We start from the raw sequence: 12,295 nt of genomic DNA on the forward strand, positions 1-12,295 counted from the left end.
TCATCATTTACTCATCCCCATGCCATGAGTACAGTTTTTGTGCTTCTGGGGGGAAAGAAGCACATTATATACAACACATGCATGAACTAAAAAACTAAAACAAAATAGCCATCACACGTGGCGTCATACACTGTGATATTACATTTAATTTGGTTCCTTACTTGTTGTTTGAGCTTGACAACTATATATATATATATATATATATATATATATATATATATATATATATATATATATACTCTTCACACACACACACTGGTAGCCAAAAGTTTGGAATAATGTGTGGATTTTGCTGTTTCGGAAGGAAATTGTTTTCGTTTACAACAGTAAAAAGAAGACTCAGGGGTGCAGGCCTTATGGGAAGAATTGCAAAGAAAAAGCCACTTTTGAAACAGAAAAACAAAAAGAAAAGGTTAGAGTGGGCAAAGAAACACAGACATTGGACAACAGATAAATGGAAAAGAGTGTTATGGATCTTAAACCCATTGGTTGGACTGTAGGGTGCGTGAGAAGTGCCCGACAAGACAGTCACATCTATGGCAAGTGACAGTAAGTGTGGGGTGAAATGTCACCTGATTATCTGGACAAACTGACAGCTAGAATGACAAGGATCTGCAAAGCTGACATTGCTGCATGTGGAGGATTTTTTACGAGAACTCTTTGAAGTAGTTTAAGAAGTTCTGAAATATTTTTTCAAATTGTAATAATAATTTTTCATGTTTTTAATGTCCTGACTATACCTTGTGATCAGTTGAATGCCACTTTGGTGAATTAAAGTACCAATTTCTTTCCATGAGAGCAAAATATGTACAATATTCTAAACTTTTTGTGTGTATATATATATATATAGATAGAGAGAGAGAGAGAGAGAGAGAGAGAGAAACAGAAGCAAGCATCCATGTCAGTTCTCTTCAGTTATTTTAACACTGTGGTCTTCAGCAGTTCTGATCTTGTTTTTGTATTTATTTTTATATTTGTTCAATTTGTTAAAATAATTTAATTATAGATTAAGATGTAGTTCTGTTTTTACACAACCTCTGCTTTGGCAATATTGTACTGTTTACACTCATGCCAATAAAGCTACTTTGAATTGAATTGAATTGAATTGAGAGAGAGAGAGAGAGAGAGAGAGAGAGAGAGAGAGAGAGAGAGAGAGAAACAGAAGCAAGCATCCATGACATGTCCCTTAATTTGAGTTCAGGTCTCTTCAAAGGCTCACTTTAGATGGGTCGACTTCCTCTTCAGTTCTCAGGACTAGACTGACGCTCTCAGACTCTCTTGAGACTTGAGGCATGCCACAGCATAACACACACATTTTCTGCTATTTATCAGTTCCTGGGCCTTTCTCTTACATTTCTCCATTCATTGCCATTAGGTTATATATGTCTCGCCTGGAAAAGGGCTGGGGACTCTTCTCTAAGGAGGAGATCAAAGTCCCTATTGATCAGTGAAAGAATTGAGAGGTCCAAGGACCTTCCCCACACTTCAGTACCGGAATCTCAATTTTGCTTTAATGAGGCCCATTCATCTACATTTTGCCACAGAGAAGGCGTTAGTATGACAAACCTGTATCAGTATTAATGTTAGCTAAATTTACATTTACATTTATTCCCAGTATAGTTTGTAATTGGAAAATCATAAATTCTGAATGTATGCTCCTTGCAAGTGTGGTAAAGATGTTAACAGATTTTTTTCAAACAAGACACAATTTCACCTTATCTGCAACTATAAATGTAGATGTCACACAAACAGATCCTTTTTCTTTTTCAACAGTGCATTTATTTTGTCACTTTAAAAAAAAAAAAAAAAACTTTGAATGGATTTCTGAATTAAATATTTTAAATGATTTAAAATGATTATTAATAATAATATTATAATAAATTATATTATTTAAAATATTTGAGCTGTGTTTTGTACACATTATGCAATTAAAATCTATTTTCAAATGTTTCTGAAAATTATGATATAATGATAAAAGCCATTATGAGAAAACTTCACCTGTGCAGAAACACAATGTGGTCATTAACAAATTGTCTCTCAAAGAGTTAATCTATGGGAAAGCACAAGGAGAAAAACAGAGTGGCTTTACTTCTCTCCATTTCCCTCCCTCTCTCTCCTGTCCTGTTTGAAGGAGATGCGAGTTGGCAGCATAGGAGAAGCTTGAAGATTAATGGTGTAATGGGGGGCTCTGACAGCCTTTCCGCTGGTTGCAGTTCTCCTGGGTGGCCCGATTGGTCTTGGATGTCACTTTTGCTACTTAATCTTGTGTATGTGAAACAGCCTGACATGCTTGAAAAACTCAGTCTGTCCACGTCTGTATAGACGTCAACCTGTGAGATAGTTACAAGGTATTCTTGATAGAAATGGTCCTTGCTTTGCCACTGCTCTGTTAATTACCAAAAAACAATGTTACAACTTTGCAGCAAGATGTGACGTATGATAAAGTAACATTACATTAAGCAAATGTAATACATGCACACCTATTTTGTATGTGTAAAAACAAAGTCTGATGTAAAACATTTGAATTGTTAAAGTTGGTTTGTATTTGTATTGTTAAAAGTTAATGTGTGTAATTTTCCGATATTATAATTATTTCTCACATCCCAGCTTAAATTGGTAGTTCGTTTTAAAAAAATGACAATTATTTAATCCCAGATGTGTTTGACTTTTTTCCCTCTGCTGAATACAAACTGAGATTTTCAGAATAATGGTGAATGGTGGCCAGAACTTTGAAGGTCCAAAAAGCATTTAACGGCAGCATAAAAGTAATAAATATGACTCCAGTGTTTAAATCTATATCTTACAATGTAATATTATAGGTGTGGGTGAGAATCAGATCAATATTTAAGTCCGTTTTTAATATAAATTCTCTTCCATGTCCAGTAGGTTGCGATGAATCGCCAAAAACAAAAGAAGAATGTAAAAGTGGAGATTGATAGTACAAGACTTAAATAGACTTAAATATTGATCTGTTTTTGGATTTTTAATTTAGTTTTTATTTTTATTTTATATTCAATTTGTCATTCCACATTAGTTTAGTTTTCATTAGTTTTCTCAGTTTCAGTTTAGTGTTTATTTTAGTTTTAGTATTTTTTATGGCTGCCAAAGCTGAAAAATTACTGTTATAATTTTAAACTTCATTACATTTCTCAGGGCACTCTTGTGTTACCTCTATCTAGTTGTATTATCATGTTTAATTTGGATTGTAAATGTAGTACATTTTATAATACAGTGTTAATATGGGCAAAGTGACAAAGGACATTTAAACTTGATCCCCATTGTTTCCATATGAATTTCCTTAAATCATTTTAAATTATTACTAAACTAATCTTTGGGAAGTAAACAATTAAAGTAATAGTTTCACCCTCACGCCATCCCAGATGTGTATGACTTTCTATCTTCTGCAGAACACAAATGTATATTTTTAGAAGAATGTTTCAGATCTGTAGGTCCTTACAATGCAAGTGAATGGTGGCCATGCAGCATAAAATGAATCAATAACATTCCAGTTGTTAATCCATATCTTCAGAAGTGATATGAAAAACAGATCAATATTTAAGTCCTTTTTTACAGTAAAACTTGACATCAGCATTCTCATTGGCCATCATGATTTCAAGCTTGATTACACTTTCTAGCACCATCTAGCACTCTGACAACTCTACTAGGATGTGTAATCGAGCTTGAAATCATGATCGTTCCTGTAGACTGCAATTGCAAGATGTGCAGTGAAAAAGGAGTTACATTTTGGTCTGTTCTCACCCAACAACAATTAGATTACTTCAGAAGACATGGATTAAACCACTTATGGACTATTTTATGCTTCCTTCATTTGCTTTTAGGTGCTTCAAAGCTTTGGACCCTGTTGACTTGTGCTGTATGGACAAACAGAGCAGAGATATTCTTCTAATATCTTTGTTTGTGTTTAGCAAAAGAAAGAAAGTCACACACATTTGGAATAGCATGAGGGTGAACTATCTTTTAAACTTTTTGAGGTTTTAAATTGATGATTTTACTTTGGGATGTGTGGCAGAGCTCATTTCATGACCACCGGTGGGAAAAGCAATGGTAAAGAAAATTTTAAAAACATCTGAGGTGTAATGTTTGTAAATGTTAAATTATGATTTATGATGTAAACATGTATTAGAAAATATACAAATTAATACCAAATACTTGTAAATATTTTCTAGAGAATAATATATCCTCTGTCCCACCAGTCCTGCTTAAAAAAATCTGGGATTTGGTTTAAAAGAGGATTTTCAAAGGTTCCACTTCCCAGTATTAAGCATTTCTTAATTTTTTCTTTTGACTAAAGGTATAATGTGAGGTTATGTGTGTTTGGATCATAATTAAAAGTGTCAAGTATTGGGAAATTTCCAAAAGTGTCTCACTTTGTCCATGTTCACCCTTGTATATAAGAAACTAAAGCTAAAATGAATTTGAAACAGTGAAAACAGTGATTATTCTTTGCAATTCTCTTTGGTGATGCTAGTGGTGAGAAAAACACACTTCAATAACTAGATATGGCCAAATTGTCCCTACCAATAATATACTTCCTTGTTGCTGTTCTAATTGTGATTAAGTTGTTGCAGGATAACAATGGTTTTAAAAAAAAAGTGTCATTTTAGCATGCTCAGTAGTCTGACACCACTCGTCAATGTAATTTGAGATAGCCAATCAAATTGATGAAGGCGGGACTCAAATTTAAGAAGCTATGCGGGAACCTTGTGGATTACTCCAGTGCCACACATTAGCAAGTAGTTCAGGTTTAGAGTGTAAGTATCTAACTAAACATGCAATATTTGACCACTGTTTTATGATTGAAATGTTGTACCGACAGTAATTTCCAAGGGTGCAAACTATTAATCATTTGAAGAAATTCGCAGTTTTAATTTATAATATGTCATGTACAGTATGTGATTCGTAGGTCATTTGTGAATGTGGAAACATTAACAAAGCAGTTTTTAGCAGGATTAAGACAAAGAGCGAATGTGTGCATATTGCAAAGGAATCGAATGAATGTGGTTATCTGGCAAGCTTTTGAAGTAGCTTTTTAGAAAATTCACTTGACTTCGTCAAAGAAAATTATCTCACAAAGTAGTGTTATCACACACAGATTAGAACTAGAACTAAGACCTGTGACTTGTTGCTTCTGTAGCCGGTTCGGACTTGCGTGTCTCTGCTATTACGACTCGGCTACCCCTCTGCGTTGTGTTGTGATGAATAAAGACTAGAGTCAGACGGCTGGTCCATAGGTCTTTTTTTATCTGCATGAGTTGAAAAATGCAGTAATTATTTGTTGCATTCAATGTAGTGTGTTTAATCAGCCTTCTCCTCGCTCCGCTCAGACCTCCCGCGGACTGAAGCGAGCTCACAATGCACAATCTCATTTACAGTAATAAAGAATATAAAGAAAATAGTAATAATTAATATCACATCGTGTATCAACGGTCAGTAAAATAATACAATATATATATTTATGTATATTTCTCTAAATATACATTGACATTAACCAAACTCATAAAATATACATCTGTAAATCACCCACATTCCAGCATTTTATAACAAAGAAATCACAAAAACAATTTGTAACCATACCTGCATGAGTTGAAAAATACAGTAATTATTTGTTGCATTCAATGTAGTGTGTTTAATCAGCCTTCTCCTGTCAAACATTTGAACATAGAAAAGATATCAGCAGACACGCTTCACAGGCCTACTTTCACACAAACGTGCAACACAACGTGATAATGCATTCACTCGGTTAAACTTTCACTTATGCAGGAAAACCAGCTTTAAGAGGGGAAATCACATACTTGTGCATACTCATTTACATTTTAACAAAATCGATCACTTAATTAGTGATTATTTTCACTTATAACACTCTTTTGAACAGGAGTGCACACAATACCTACCTCGCTCCGCTCAGACCTCCCGTGGACTGAAGCGAGAGCGCGCGCAACGTGACAATGACGTCACAACTGCGACGAACACAAAACTCATAAAAACATATATATATAAAAAAATAAATTCTTTTCTTTTCTTACATACATATATAACAGAAAAATGTTGGATTTTGTGTGAATTTAAAATTAAAACACAAATTATAATTAATACCCCTTACATTCACCCCCTTCTGAATTCACCAAAATCCCAAAGACTCAACCAACTTCACTCATACACTGGGGACTCCAAATTGTCTCTACCCATTTCAGCCTGAAAATGCTACCTTCTAAAAAAAGGTTGAGAGAAATTCAAGGGTGATCAGGCCTTAAAAAACTCCCAGAATAAAATGATGCCTTTTACACCATAACAGGTTTTAAACCACAAATCTTCAAGTCAAATGTATAACATTTATGTCACATCAAATGAATTACTTTACAACCACAGGGATAATGCTCAAGTGTATCAGAAAATATGAACTTAGACTATGGAATAACTCTCAAAACAAGGTAAGTAGTGACTGGGACTTTCTACCCAATGTGTTTGTAAGTGATTTAATCTTTAACTGTTTTTGTGCCATAGATTCAATAAGACAATTGACCTTCTTAACCACTCTTCCAGCACGTGTAACTCGTTCTTGAGGATTCTCTACACCCTGAGTGTCTCGGAATCTAGTCTCTGAACTAGGCTGTTCTGTATTGGGCATGTCTCTTTCCTCCACTATGGGATTATCTCTTTCCTCCACTATGGGATTAGCTCTTTCCTCCACTATGGGATTGACTCTGTTACAATCAAGACTAAAACAGTCCATCTGCTCGTTAAAAGGCTCTGTTATATGACTGTCAGCATCACAGGACTTCTTAGAACAAACACCATATTCACTCTGCTGTTCTCCCTCAGCATGGAACTGCACAGATCCAGTTTCACTTTGTGAGCTTTGTCCCAGAGAATGTTCTGTTTCGTCTAACACCCAGAGGCTTGTTCGTCTCTCTGAACTTTCACTTTCCAACTAATCTGCAAAATCCTGGGGCTGCTGATGAGAGCCTGACCTTCCATCATCACAGTCATCGAGATATGGATTACTGGCTCCTCCAAGTTCTGTCTGAACAGGTAAGAAACTGATGTTCAACAAGAGATTACGATGTACAACTCTCTTAGATCCTTTTTCATCCTGCACTACATAGGTATGCGTCTGGGGATTCCGATTGATGACAACATAGATGGTCGACTCCCACTTGTCAGCAAGTTTTCTCCTCCCTCTCTCTCCCTTATTAGCAATCAGCACACGATCTCCAAGGCTTAGGTGAGTACCTTTAACTCTTTTGTCATGTCCACAAGCCTGTTTTTTCTGTTCTTTGACAGCATGCTGCTGCGCGATAGTTGCTGCTTCATGGAGATGAGAGAGTAGCGTCTTGGCATGACTACCATAATCAACCACCACAGGATCTCGGAGTACCTGTTTGAACATCACATCTACTAGAAGTCTTGGCACACGGCCAAACATGAGGTAAAATGGTGGGAAGCCTGTTGTTTCATGCACAGTGGCATTATAAGCAAATGTAAGAGTCTGAATTTGTTGAGGCCACTGATGTTTAGCTTTGAGGGGCAAAGAACGCAACATACCTCCTAAAGTCCTGTTAAATCGTTCAGTTCCTCCATTGCCCATTGGATGATAGGCTGTGGTATGTGACTTAGCAACTCCTGACAATTTACGTAGCTCTGCGATCAAACCACTCTCAAAATTAGCACCCTGATCGGTGTGTATACGCTCAGGAAAGCCATAGACACAAAAAACGTGATCCCACAACTTTCTGGCCACTTGCTTAGCCGTCTGATTTGCACATGGGAATGCCTGAGCTAATTTTGTAAAATGGTCCGTGACCACCAACACGTCAATAGAGTTCTGCCTAGAGTCTTCTGCACTCCAGAAATCCAAACATACCAATTCCATGGGTGCTGAAGTTCTGATACTCTCCAACGGGGCTCTAGCGGATGGCTCAGGCGTTTTAGCGAGGATGCATCTAAGACTTGATATCTTGCTCCATCTTAGGCCAGTAAAATCGTTATCTCGCTAAATGAAGCGTTCTTGCCTGCCCTTGATGTCCAGCGAGGTCATGAATGCCACTCAATGCTTTGGCTCTAAGACTCTGAGGGAGCACAAATTGATTTCTTCTATGCTTACTCAACGGGTCCTTGCTCACTCGATAGAGTATGCCATCCAGGAAGGTAAGTCTCTCCCATTGTTTGCTGAGAGAAAGTGCACTTGGTTTGAGGTTTGCTTTCTCACGTCTGGAAGGTCTTCTCCCGCGAGTCACAAAAGGAACAACCACAGATATATTAGGATCCTGTTCCTGTCTTTGTTGAAGTTCTAGTAGCGAGAGTTCAGGCAATGTGTCCAGACTTGATGGTACAATCTGCTGAATAGACTGAATCAACTGCACTGCCCTAGACTCCACTGCCAGCTCCCAGTTGTCATGAGCTTCACAAATGGCATGAACATCGCCAACACTGCAAGTACCCGAGCTAGCCACTGGAAAGATCTCTCCTGTGTCAGTCTCCAACCCCTGCTGCTGACATTGAACTTTCAATTGGAAAGTATCCTGGATCCCTTCCGCACTAAATCCCTCAGCTTCAGACATCAACTTCTCATACTGTTCATTTAGTAGCCTATGACCGATTGTCTTTGAAAAAGGGTCTCGACTAAGAGCAACAGCCACAATGTTCTTGTTGCCCGCTATGTGACGTATCTCAAAGGTATAAGGGGCTAACTTCGCGACCCAGCGTTGTTCGCAGGCATCAAGCTTCGGTTTAGTCATTATATACGTTAGAGGATTATTATCCGTCCAGACAGAGAATGTGTGTCCTTTAAGCCAATGACTAAACTTCTCGCAGACACTCCACTTTAGGGCCAAGAATTCTAGATGGTGAGCTGGATATCGCCTCTGTGAAGCACTAAGTGTTTTACTCGCAAAAGCGATGGGCCTTGCTTTGTCCTCGCCCAGGGTATTTGAGACAACACCGCCCCTAAACCATCTAGAGAAGCATCTATGGACAGGATCAAGGGTCTTGAAAAATCAGGATGCGCCAGGACTGCGCAGTTCAACAGCTTCTCCTTTAGAGCACTGAAACTTGCATCACACTCCACTGTCCAGTCGGAGGGCCTTAGTTTTCTGAAAGTACCAGCTTTTCTTGTGACATTTCCTCTTCCCTTCCTCTTCTGACCAGCAGTGAGGGCAAACAATGGTCTGGCAATGGCGAAACAACACGATATGAAATGTTGATAATAAAAGATCATCCCCAGAAAAGATTTAACTCTTTTTACTGGAGTAGTAACTCCGTCATCCTCCACAAGATCATCTTTGGTCATGCGGGAAATCACACCCACCTTTTCTGGGTCCACAGCAACCCCACCCCCTTCGATGATGTGTCCCAAAAATCTCACAGAAGTGCGCATAAGGTGACACTTTTTCGGGCTCAGCTTCAAATTATGTTGGCGGAGTCTCTGGAATACCACGTCAAGCCTACTCAAGGCTTCCTTCTCAGTGGCTGCAAATACCAGCAAATCATCCAAGTAACACAATAGCTGGGCGAAATTCATGTCACCAAATATACTCAGCATCATTCGCATAAATGAAGCCGGACTATTCACAGACCTTGTGGCATACGATTGTATTCATGTAATCCAAGTGGGGTGGTGAATGCTGTGTATTTTTTATCCTCCTCATGCATGGGAATGTTATAGAAGCCGGAGGTCAAGTCCATAGTGCTAAAATAGACATTTCCACCCAGAGCTGCCAGACAATCTGATTGATGCGGGAGTGGGTGTGCGTCTTTTAGAGTCCTGGCATTGAGCAACCTAAAGTCGGTGCAAATTCTCAGACTGCCATCCTTTTTCCATACCATTACCAATGGTGATGCAAATTCACTGATGGATTTCCTTATTATGCCTTGATTCTCCATCTCCGTCAAAACCTGCCTCAGGTTTTGGTAATGAGCTGGTGGAACTCTCCGGTAAGGAAGGCGGAATGGTCGTTCATCCATCAGGCAGATACGATGAGAGAAGTCCTTCGCCTCACCACAATCTAATGCATGTTTTGAAAAAATGTCATTATAGCTAACTAAAAGCTGAACTAACTCTCTTTTGGTAGAATGACTGATTTGGCACGAATTGAGGTCTATATCTTTCAATCCAACTTCTGCAAGCTGCTTCCCATAATCTTCACTGTCTGCATCTAGATAACTCATTACTTGTTCACTAGCCTCAACATGACTGGAGTTCTGGAAAACTGTAAAATCTTCAGCAGCGATACAGGGCGACACATCAGCTAACTTGCAATTCCTTTTCAAAGTCACAGGGCGATCAGAAAGATTCACTATCTTCATGGGGACGTATCTGTCACCCCACATGGGTGTAACCACCCGACCAACCAGAATATTTCGCGGCATGGATCTTGAAGATGTAGGTTCAACAATCACTGTGCTTCCGGGGGACATAGGGGTGTTGGCCGGCAGTCTGTCCCATACAAGATGTTCATGTCTAGCCAAGAGTGTTATAGCTTGTGTCAATTTCACAGTCCCGATCTTATTAGGAGTATCGACACCTTGCCATCTTGTCAACCCTGCCATCATATCAAGAAATTGAGAAGCGTCAGGAAACAACGACATATCACAGGCCTGAGTGGTCGCCTTCCAATAGTCGTCACTGCTCTTCATTTCATGTATGAGATACTTTGTGCTTGCCTGTAGTGATTACCTTTTCTTCAATCATCCTAGATGCTGTTGTTTCATTTACTGTACAAGCCATGGAGCCGGAGTCTAACATTCCCTTGACTCTGAATGTCTTATTCACGATCACTGGAGCATAGAATAATTCACTAAATAGTTCAATTCTTTGTGAATTCTGCAGAACTACTTGAGCACCTTCTGATTGGGATGTGTGCTCATACCATTGCTCCCAATCATTATCATCTTTCTGTTCGAGGGTTTGATTTTGTCCACCCACACATCCCCTCTCCATATGCAGGCTTGTTAGTTTAACGGTGGTTGTTCCTGGCTTGAATGCATACCAGGACCACTGGCTCCAGATCCTGCCTTACGACACTCTCTCTTCCAATGTCCTGCTTTGCAGCAATACAAACACAACCCATCTCGCCTGCAATGCATGGTAGTAGAGTAGATGCAGTCTTTTTGCAAACTTTGCATGGCTTTCGGAAAGACTGGAATCCGCTTGACATGTACGGTGCCTGAACTGCTGCTTGATGGTTCTGCTTTAACACACGATCAAGTTGCGCTATGAGACTCTGAAGGCTGATATCATCAGACGAGGTGCCAACATCACTCACAGCATCCATTTGCCTTTGTGGTCTCACTGAAGCACCCACCAAAGTTGATTCATCAATTGCAGCAGCCTGCACGCTCTCTCAAGCATATCTCTCAGCACCTGAACATTTCGATCTGGCTCGCTGCTGCTGAATCTTCAGTTGTGTCTGGTGATCATCGAGGCGTTCCTGAATTTCACTAGCTTTCCACTTGTCAGCAGTTTTAAATTTCAAGACAGCAGAAAGAGCTGGGTCTGGGCAGTGCTTAACGAACATCATGGTTACCTCTTTACTTGGATCTTCAAGGTTGCGTCCCTGCCTCTTCAAGCACTCCTCTGCCACGTCAACAGCTTTATTCAAGCGAATCCAGTAATCCATCGCATTTTCTCCCACTGTGGGTAGGGTGTTGTAGAAGTCAGCGAGAGGCATTGAAGAATATGTCAGTTCACTAAAGTGACACAATCTCATTTACAGTAATAAAGAATATAAAGAAAATAGTAATAATTAATATCACATCGTGTATCAACGGTCAGTAAAATAATACAATATATATATTTATGTATATTTCTCTAAATATACATTGACATTAACCAAACTCATAAAATATACATCTGTAAATCACCCACATTCCAGCATTTTATAACAAAGAAATCACAAAAACAATTTGTAACCATACCTGCATGAGTTGAAAAATACAGTAATTATTTGTTGCATTCAATGTAGTGTGTTTAATCAGCCTTCTCCTGTCAAACATTTGAACATAGAAACGATATCAGCAGACACGCTTCACAGGCCTACTTTCACACAAACGTGCAACACAACGTGATAATGCATTCACTCGGTTAAACTTTCACTTATGCAGGAAAACCAGCTTTAAGAGGGGAAATCACATAATTGTGCATACTCATTTACATTTTAACAAAACCGATCACTTAATTAGTGATTGTTTTCACTTATAACACTCTTTTGAACAGGAGTGCACACAGTACCTACCTCGCTCCGCTCAGACCTCCCGCGGACTGAAGCGAGAGCGCGCG

At 38.9% G+C, this 12,295-nt stretch overlaps 1 long non-coding RNA gene across 1 annotated transcript; it reads right to left on the reverse strand.

The window, feature by feature from the left end:
• Positions 1-5,136: 5,136 nt before the first annotated feature.
• On the reverse strand, positions 5,137-12,267 carry LOC127620800 (uncharacterized). The gene is made up of 3 exons (XR_007967810.1): positions 12,252-12,267; positions 11,935-12,001; positions 5,137-5,264 (listed from the first exon to the last, which is right to left on the reverse strand). It is a non-coding gene; the product is annotated as an uncharacterized LOC127620800 (long non-coding RNA).
• Between the last annotated feature and the right edge of the window lie 28 nt (positions 12,268-12,295).

The sequence above is a fragment of the Xyrauchen texanus genome, chromosome 3 (genome assembly GCF_025860055.1).
Source record: "Xyrauchen texanus isolate HMW12.3.18 chromosome 3, RBS_HiC_50CHRs, whole genome shotgun sequence".
Lineage (NCBI taxonomy): Eukaryota > Metazoa > Chordata > Actinopteri > Cypriniformes > Catostomidae > Xyrauchen > Xyrauchen texanus.